Consider the following 7823-nt stretch of genomic DNA (forward strand, 5'->3'; position numbering starts at 1 on the left):
TCTGAATACGAGGCAAGTCTGGTCTACAGAGTAAGTTCTAAGACAGCCAGAGCCACACAGAGAAACCTGTCTCCAAAAATCAAATAAATAAATGAATAAATATAAATATTTTAAAATAATAAAAGTAGATACTTCGAGCCGGGTGGTGGTGGCGTACGCCTTTAATCCCAGCACTTGGGAGGCAGAGGCAGGCGGATTTCTGAGTTCGAGGCTGGCCTGGTCTACAAAGTGAGTTCCAGGACAGCCAGGGCTACACAGAGAAACCCTGTCTCGAAAAACCAACAACAACAACAACAACAAAAAAGTAGATACTTTGGTCCCAGAATTTGTGAGACAGGAAAATTTCTGTCTTCGTTGCTGAGAAACTATAGATTCTTTCCGAACACACTTTCACGTTTCTTTCATCACCATGGTTGAGAAAGAGCTCCTTAATTCCAAGGTTACCTGACAATCTCAAGCGGAGAAGCTGCGGCTATTCTGTTCAGCACCATGGCCAGCGCCCGACCGCATTTAGAGTCTGCGCAAAGCTTTGTGCTGCTTAGGCAAAGCGGCTCCTTTCCAATAGCCCCGGAGAATTTTGGTTACAAGCAGCCACCTGCTCTGAGTGTGGCTCTGGGCAATGATTTAGCGCCTTCGACCTCCAATTGGTTTCTCTATAAAACTGGGATAATAAAAAGACCTGCCTCCAGGTTGACTGTGAGGAATATATTACATAATGTGCATGCATACATTATATATAAAAGCACTTACCACTTAGCCCATAAAGCCTCACCTATTTATAGGCCTGTGACGCAGCAGTACCAAGGTGTGCACACACCACCATCACCACGCCCAGCCACTACTGCTGCCAAAGAGGTGGTCCAAAGCTTGCAGACCTGCCCAGCAAAAGGCAACTCGTAGGTGCCAAGGCTCTCCTGCTCAGTGGGTCCCGGGGACTCGAACTTAGGTCGTCAGGCTTAGCAACCAGTGAGATGAAGAGCCATCTCACCGGCTCTAATTTTAAATTTAATTCACCTACTTGATTTTGAGACAGGATGTTATGCTTGTCTCGCACATCACTATGAACTTCTGTGTGTCTGCTTCCACTTCCAGAGTGCTGAGAGAATAGGCAAGTACTGGGGATCAAACCCAGGGCTTTGTACATCCTAGGCAAGCACTCTATCAACTGGGTGCGCCCCACCTCCAGTCCCTCATGTAGGACTTATAAATCACTGTCAGGACTCTGGCGCTGCTGGCAGGCGGGGTGATTGCACTGGGGGATTTTGAGTAGAGAAGGGACATGATTCGAATTTTAAAAACGGTCTCGGGGCGGCTTCATGAGGAATAGAATGTAGTTTTGTAATTTTTCCCGACCCTGATCCTCAACAGGTCTTCTCGCTTCTCCAGGCCCTGGCGGTCCCTGCCACCCTTGAGCAGCAGTAGTTGGTACCCTTGTGTCTTGCTTGCTGACAAGAATGTCCAATCATCAGTGCCACCGGATGAATGGCATATCATGGGAACTTGATTGGTCACCCGCATTCTGCTCTACACCTGCCGTTCCTGGAAGGAAGGGTTCAAGATGTAAGAATACTGACAGGCAGGTTATGTGCAGCAGGAGGCCCATTACCCCAGAAAGCTGACTGCGAGTCGCCCGGCCGTAGCCGCGGCATCACCGCGAGCGCCCAGCAGGTGGCGCCGCGGCGTTGGGTCCAGGCAGGCTCGCCCACGTGGATTCCTCAGCAGCCCTCGGGCACTGGGCGCCGGCTCATTGGTACTGACAGTAGCACCACCATCGGGGCCCTTCGGGCGGTGGCAACACACACACACAGCCGGAAGTCGGGTTTCTCAGCGCCCCCGTTTTCCAAGAAAGCTGTGATTAAGCGGCGGCCCTAGAAACCCACAAACGCAGCTGTTGAGTCTGAGTGAACCCGGAGCGCAGAGGAGGGAACCAGAATAGTTGGGTAAATTGGGAGGCCATTCCGCCAGGTTTGAATCCCCACTGTCTTTTTCAAGCCATGGGAACTTGAACCATACACCTAACTTCTGTGGGCTCTGGTTCCCTCATCTCAAAAAGCTGCTACACACACACACACACACACACACACACACACTTCACAGAGCTGGGAGAGATGGCTTACTTTTTCTGGTCTGCCTGCCTTATTATGCTTCCAGAACCAGTTTGTCGTATCTACTGGCACAGTCTGTCAATAGATCTTGTCCTAACCAGCCAGAATCGCGTCCAAAGAAATTCCACTTTCACTGAGCCATGTCAGGCAGCCTTTCCACCCTTGGCTCTGAGGTCACCAGCCATCGTCTTTGTACATCCACATGTCTGTGGGAAATCCAGAGCATCAAGGTGTTCGAGCAGGTATGAAGGCAGCGATGACCGAGTATTAGAGGGCCTCTTGACCCTCTTCCCTGTGGGCACACTCCCAGAAATGGATAGGATAGGTAGGCTGGGGCTCTTGCCTATCGGGACCCAGGGGGAGCTGTGTATACTACAAGTCACTTGTGTACCATCTTTAAGCTTGGTCCTGGCCCTCATCACGCTCCCTGAAGCAGCAAGGGATGTGTGGCTCCAGTCTGACCTGTTACCATCAGGTTGGAATTGTGGGGTTAGAGACTAGAGGCAGATGGCGGAAGAGGGGGGGAAGAGGGATTGGTTGAGGAGGTGAGACATGTTGGAGATGAACAGGCACATGACGAGGGAATGTTGAGGAATTACAAGGAGGAGGGAGAGGAGGAAGAGGAGGATGTGAGGGAAGGGCAGAGAGGGACGAGTGGGGAGAGAGTCAGGAAGGAAGGGAAGGAGACTTGGTGGGGAAGGAGAGAAGGAGAGAGCTTATTTGAGAGACATTAGGACTAGAAAAGGGTCTTTGAGTATAGAGAACTGGTTTGATCGTGTTTGGAGGGAGCAGAGGCTCTATATTCCTGTAAACAGAAGAATGGGGCAAAGCGGTCAAGTGAGGAAGCCGACACCGGAAGAACATTCTAGAACAGAGGAACAGCCTCCATAGCCTGCTGAGGAGGAAGAAGCTTTTGGCTAGAAGTTCTGAGGCCCTAGGAAGGGTCGCAGTGGGAAGCCTGGGTTCCGAGGAAGGGAGTAGAGATCGCTGCTGCGTCTGAAAGAGGACCTGGAGACTTTAGGGAACGCCCAAGTTTAGGGAAGGAGACCTGGAGGCCTACCGTTTGGCCTGCAGGAGCGACTGGAGACAGAGCAGGAGAGAATACTGGGAAGGCTGGATGAGGAGATCTGGAGGGTGGGGCGCTGAGGCCTCCAAGGGATAGCTTTGGCCTCCCCTCTCCTGTCCCCTCGAGGACTGCTCCTACAAGGGAGTAGCTGGAAGGGGGAGCTAGGAGGGCTGGGAAAGACAGGGTGGGGGGCAGATTCTCAACACCTTCTCCCCCATATTCTAACTCTCTTCTCCTTAGAAGCTTTGTTGTTGGTAAGACATAAAGAGAGAGGGAGCTTTCTTTCCACAGCTTCCTGTGTCGCTTTCCCGGGAGGCTTGTCATCCCAAGCAGGGTAAATGAGGGGGTGTGGGAAGAAAGGCATGATGGGAGGGCCTTCGCTTCCTGGGAATGGTTAGTATTCTGTCTACACTGAAGGAGTGTTATGTTGGAGATGGTACTCGAGGAAGGCGGGGGTCATAGATACCCCAAAGTGAAGGGTTTTGTTTGCTTTTTTAAAGACAAGGTCTTGTGATGTATCCCAGGCTGGCTTCAAACTCAAAAAGTCATGCAACCTTCCTGTCTCAGCCTCCCAGACAGCTCTGACTCTGAACCGGGACCCTGGTGAGCCATGGAAGCTTATATGCAGCCGACAGGTTTGACACTAAGAAGGGTTTGGGTCAGAGAGGAATGCTGTGGCCAGGATCCCAGAGGGAGGTCCGTGGAGGAATCCGGGTAGTTAAAGCAGTGTTAGACCAGACTCGAACTAGGAAAAGGAGGATGGGGAGGTACAGTGGATCCTCAGGGCTTGTGGGAATACAAACTGGGCAAAGGTGCTGGCCAGGAAAGACGCTGAGGCAGGTTGCATATTTATCTAGGAAAAGGGGGCCAAGGAAGCGGTGGGAAGCCAGATGTGAAATTAGGATGCCAGACACAGGCTCAGGTTGATAGCTGAGAAGAACAGAAGATGAAGGAGGGGGGGGGTTCATCCCCAGCCCTGGGGCAGGAAGAGCATTTAGAAGGAAGTAGAAGTGCTGATGTACCCATGGGGCTGAGGAGAGTGCACTGTGCCCCAGGGGTTCCAGGGAGTATGGGCCAGAACACATCCTGAGTAAAATCTTTTAAATTCCATGTTCTCAAATTCTTGTCAGCGTTGCTTCCAGCACAACTCATGAGTGTTCTTGGGTTCTAAGATTTTCTAGCACTTAGCATGGGCATTGTGTAAGCGGCCACTCCGTGTTCCTTCCCCGTGAACACTTAACAGTTGAGAATGAAGGACAGGGTTGATCCTGGGACCTGCCCAGTTCCTTCTTCAGAATTGTGGACACTCCGTTCCCTTTAAAGCAAGCAGAGCCACCCCCTCCCATACACATTGTTCTTGACCACGTGCCTCAATTTCCCCTTCCACAGGGGTCAGGTGGCTTTCTGAGTGCTGTCTCTCTTTGCCCAGCCCCCTCCTTGGCACAACAGTGCTCTGGGGCAGCATCGGGGCACCCCAGGTCACCTGTTGCCCTGCCTGTTCTCCCACTGGAAGCTCCAACCACAGCTCCCTCAAGCTCGTCCTTCAAGCACGCCCTATCTTTCTGTCTCTGTCAAGCACGCCCTATTTTTCTATCTCTGTCTCTCTTGACATTTTCTCTGTATAACAGCTCTGACTGTCCTGGAACTTTTAGAGCAGGCTGGCCTTGAACTTGGAGATCCACCTACCTCTGCCTCCCAAGTGCTGGGGCCAAAGGTCCCCATCACCACCACCTGTGGGTCTTTGGGGGAAAACCTAGCTCTCTTCCATCCTTCACCATCTTCTTCAGGTAGGATTGGCTGCATAATCTGAAGGGCGGGGTGCCAAAAAGGGACGTGGTGCTGAGCTTGTTCAAAGTGTATTAGGGATTTCAAGGTGTTTAAGGTGAGAGCTGGGTGTGGCTAGTTTGTGCTTGTAATCCCAGCACCTGGGGCAAGTGGGGCAGGAAGACTGAGTTCAAGGTCATCCTGGACTATGCAGACAAGACCCTGTCTTTTTAAAAAGGACAGTAGCAGCGGGACATTAAGCCATTGTAAGCACAGGACACATTAAAAAGTCCCATCTTCAGCACATCTTGGTGCTCCCATCAGTCTCAGTTAGGAGTCCCCGTAGGCTCCCAAGTCCCCCAGGACCGGTGGCATGCGGTAGTGCCTATAATCCTGGCACTTGAAAGGTAGAGGCAAAGAGATTTGGAGCTCAAGGTCACTCTGGCTTCCATGAGACCCTGTTCAAAGCACCAGAGAACAAAAAACGGCTGCCATCCTTCCTGCCTATTCTTTCTCAGTCTATCCTGGCCACCATTTGTATCTGCTTGTTCTCTAAGAACTGGGACCCCAAGAGGGCAGAGACCTGGGCTGTTTGTCATCCCATGTCCCCAACACTCTAACCTCACTAAGGCCAGGACAGTGCCAAGCACCGACACCCCTCCAGGCATGCGGGGTCCAGACTTTGCTGATGATCCTCAGCATGGATCACTGGGTCGCACTATCCAGGGGAGACCCGCTGTCTTTGAGGAGTCCCCACACTCCACCTCATCAGGTTCTCCCACCTAGGAGCCCATGGGAAGGGCCGCAGAAGCTTGGCCTCAAGGAAGGCCTGCCAGAGGATCATGGGAATCTCCTGATGTTATGGGCTCACACCAGCTCCAGTCACCCCAAGAGCTGTGGCTAGGCAGTATGGTTCGAGGACAGTACAGAACCCAGACAGCAGTCACCAGGAGACAGTGCCTCAGCAGCCTAGGTTTGGTGGCCAGATTGCTTTGACTAGAGAGGCGATGGGCAGTAGACATCATATCCTGACCTCAGGGAGCGGGTGGCTTCGGCTGGGCAAGGCTATTTAACTTGAAATCCTAGATGCCGGCGGTGTTTGTTTGTGCACAGGGGTGCGGGGCAGTCTGGGTGTCTTGTGAAGTTCCAGGGGACTTTGCTATCACCACTATCATTCTCCATTCACATGCCTCCACACCTGTCGTAGGCTGGTACTGGGTGTGCATCTCCATTCTAGCCCCGTGTACTGGGCCTGGATCCACCTCAACAGCCTCAGCCTCTTTTGGCCTCTATCTGCTGGCTGCCTTGTACTTGGCTTGCCAAAGGTCACTTCTTCCTACAGACAAATCAGCTCTATGGGATGGATCCTGGGATTGGAGACCCGGGCCTCCCCCTCTTCCCCTACTTTCTACAACCTTCCTTCCCTCTCTTCTGGACCAGCTGCTAGTAGTTCACACTGTCCTCTTCGGGGTAGGAAAGGAGGAGCCTGCTGCTGTCATTGATGTCAGCTCAGGTCTAGCCTGGTCTAAGACAGCCTTCTGCCAGAACTGTTGCAGTGTCTTCCTCCTCAGTTTCCCCGTGCTTCCCCTTGGCCCTCCACACACACAAAATCTGCCATGGGAGCTTCCTTGAGATCCGGGAAGATCCTCATAGCCCGGGATCCTCCAGTGGCCAGGAGTGACGGTGCACGCCTGTGATCCTTGGGCTCAGGAGGCCCAGGCAGAAGGGTCATGAGTGAGGTCAGGAAACCTGAGCTAGACAATGAATCCAAACTGGGGCTAATGTTGTGAGAACCCCAACTCAAAGAAAACAAGACAGAAGGAACCTTCAGTGGTTTCTCATGTCAGTTAGAATGGAATCCTCCCTCCTCTGGTGAATTTACAGGGCTTTTACATCGCCCGCTTCCTGCCTGATATTATGACAATTCCCTTCCCTCACTCCATCTCACCTCTGGCTTCCCTCCCTCTCCCTTTTTCTCACAATGCATACCTTATCATATGCCGTTCCATGTCCACTGAACACTGTTCCCACTGCTTGCTAATTACCTCCAGCCTCGGCTTGGGACTTAACTCCTCAGCTGGAGTCAAATCCACCTCTGCTGCCTACACATCCCTATTTAACATTTGTGCGTGTCACAAATGCTGCCAGGGCAGGGCAGGGCAGGGCAGGGCAGGGCAGGGCAGGGCAGGGCAGGGCAGGGCAGGGCAGGGCAGGGCAGGGCAGGGCAGGACTTGTACCCGAATCTGCCCCATGACCTAGCACACAGTTCAAATTTTAACAACAGGTTTATGAACGGTGCACTCTGGCTCCCCCTTAAGGTGGGAGTGGGTATTTCCTAGGTGGCACTGAGCCAGCCTTCCCACTTGCTAACTCCCATGGCCCAAGGCTTATGCTGTGATTTGTTGATAGCCTCACATGATCTTAGCTACTCGAGAGTAACAAAATGACAAAGGACCTCGGGATGCTGCAGGACTGGGGAGCTGAGTGCCTCATCTCCATGGTTAATGGTGGGCATTTTGAAGGTCTCAAGTTCCACCATGAAAAATAGGTTCTGTCATCTCACCAGAACATTCTTTGTACCAAACCGAGAGAATTCCAGTTTACTCTTAGCCTGTCTTCACCCTGATCCTAACATCATCTTACCTCAGGTGACTGACAGGCCCTTCCCCGTCCCCCCCCCCTGCTCCGCCCCCCCCCTGCTGCCATCAGAGAAGCTACTTGCATGGGGGGGGTGCTATTCTTGCTGTTGACCCCATTCCTGCACCTCTAATGAGGCCTGGCCTTTTCCATGCCCAGTGTCTGATCCTATAAACTTCCAGGACACTTGTGTGAGGGGGCCCCGGGCAGTGACACAGTGGGGACCAGCTCAGGAAAGACATGAGGCCAAG

At 52.5% G+C, this 7823-nt stretch overlaps 1 long non-coding RNA gene across 1 annotated transcript; it reads right to left on the minus strand.

Moving 5' to 3' along the window:
- Positions 1-270: 270 nt before the first annotated feature.
- Positions 271-7620, minus strand: 4930479H17Rik. Its single transcript, XR_881936.2, has 3 exons — positions 6925-7620; positions 1019-1539; positions 271-875 (listed from the first exon to the last, which is right to left on the minus strand). It is a non-coding gene; the product is annotated as an RIKEN cDNA 4930479H17 gene (long non-coding RNA).
- Positions 7621-7823: the final 203 nt, after the last annotated feature.

Source organism: Mus musculus, chromosome 7 (assembly GCF_000001635.26).
Source record: "Mus musculus strain C57BL/6J chromosome 7, GRCm38.p6 C57BL/6J".
Lineage (NCBI taxonomy): Eukaryota > Metazoa > Chordata > Mammalia > Rodentia > Muridae > Mus > Mus musculus.